The following is a 2,125-nucleotide window of genomic DNA, read 5'->3' as shown; positions in this document are numbered from 1 at the left end:
ACTCTAGCCCAGGCAACACAGTGAGACTCTGTCTCAAAAAAAAAAAAGACTCTAATAATCTATGCCCTTGTCCTCTTAAAAAATAAAATAATGAAAATGTGAAAAAGACCCTAATACAAAGTATTCAAACCCATGAAATTTCTAATATGCCACCAGAGAGGTATTTTCATTTCAGTTATCAATTTTTAAAGCCCTTTTAACCCTACTCACACTTTTGCTGAGTAGCTACATTTCTTCCTCCATTAAAACATCAAAACACAGAGATACAGTCTGAAAGCCTTTAGAAAAGAAACCACAGCTGGTGGTAGGCACATGTCTCCTCCTCTCAGGAGTCCTTAGTCCCAAGAATAGCAATTTAGTTGATAGCATCTAGTAGCAAATCGCAACGCTGGGATGGTGTAAGGACACAGGGTGGGATTAAGGTCAAGAATTATTACCAGCCAACTCAATTCAAGGGCTCAAGTACATATAGGTATTTGCATCTCATGAGTTAGTGTCAAAAAGAATTAAGACTCTCCTAATTAGATGTATTTATTCTACGGGCAGGGTAACTATACACTAGAATCACTCTTCAGGGAAAGTTGTGCATTTTGCTCATTTTTTATTTTAATCCCCCCAATGCAGATATTCAAAACTTAGTTGCCCACATCCTTTGGGAAGCCCTGTGGTAATGCCATGGCCCCAGGACATCACAGTGAGCCATTACTCACGAGTCTTCAGAGTAAAGCACAGGATCTGGGCTCGCGGAAGGGGTTGCTTCCAGCTGGAATGCCAACCAGCAGGGCATCCTTGCAGGCGTTTTGCACGCAGTACTGCTGAAGCTCTGCAGCCGCCTGGGAAACCTGGAACAAAGGGATGGCAACATGGCACCCCGCTAGCAGCCAGAGCCATTCGGCAGCCTAATGTTCTGAAAATGATCATACAACCATAAACATCAACTTTTTGTGACCTCTAAAAGTCTCCTTTTTGCTGAAAAGTTCTAATAATTGAACTTCAAAGAGGAAAGGTTACAATTTCTATGAACTTTGATTTAGGATATTTTTGCTTTAGTTTCTTATTCAACAAAGAATCCTAGTTTTGAGATTGAATTAGTAAAGAAATAGCTCATTCTAGTGTTCCCCGTTCAAATTTTCACTTATATAAGACATGCATTGATATATCCAAGTTTGCCAAGTAAGCAAATTGTTTTAATGTTTACAAGGCTGGAGCCTTATTCAGTCTGCTCCAAACGTGATAAAGTTCTTTCCCCATGCTTTTGAGGAAGTATAGCTTATTGGTTAAGAGTACAGCCCCTGAAACAAGACTGTCTTACTCAAATTCAGCTGTCACTTACCTATATGACCTTGTGTAAGTTACTTCTCAGTACCTGTTTTCTCATCTGTGAAATATTTAGAAACAGCACCCACCTCACTGGGTTGATATAACAATTAAGTGAGTTAACAAATGTTAAGTGCTTAGAATAGTGCTGACATATAGCAATACATTGTGGCACATTGTAAACATGGTCACAATACTTTGCAGCTCCTTCCACCAAGAGCCCGGGAATCTGGGCTGGCCTTGTGACTTGTTTTGACCAATAGAATGTGGCAGAAATAACAGGCAAGTTCCAAGCTAGTCCTGAAGAGTCTTTGTAGCTACAGCTACCTCTTTTGCTGCAGTTGGAACCCTAAGACTACCATCTGAATGAGCCCAAGGTAGCCTACTGGAGGTCTTATGGAGGAGAAACAGTAAGCCAGCCCCAGCCACCTGCCTATCAGCCTGCAGACATGTGAGTGAGGCCGTCCTAAGTCATCCAGACCCCAGCCAACCCTCCATCTGATTGCAGATGCATGGGAGAGCCCAGTACAGTTGAACGTAGCTCAAATTGTCAGCCTAGGAACGAACTGTGAGTTAATAAATGTTTTAAACCCTACGGTTTTGTGGTGGTTTGTCAGGCAACAAAAACTGATACAATATTATTATGCCTTTTCCTCTTATCCTGCTTTTGATGCATATTTCTACTTGGAGGCTTTCCTTTCCTCACTGTACATTTTTTTTTTTTGCATTAAAAAGGTGTTCTGTGTAAAACTCACCCATATTGTACAAAAATGGTTCTGATCGCTATTCAAGTATTACTGTTAGGCTG

This window comes from Propithecus coquereli, unplaced genomic scaffold (assembly GCF_000956105.1).
Source record: "Propithecus coquereli isolate 6110/MARCELLA unplaced genomic scaffold, Pcoq_1.0 Scaffold163, whole genome shotgun sequence".
NCBI classification, from domain to species: Eukaryota; Metazoa; Chordata; class Mammalia; order Primates; family Indriidae; genus Propithecus; species Propithecus coquereli.
Note: the sequence above shows the minus strand (reverse complement) of the source record.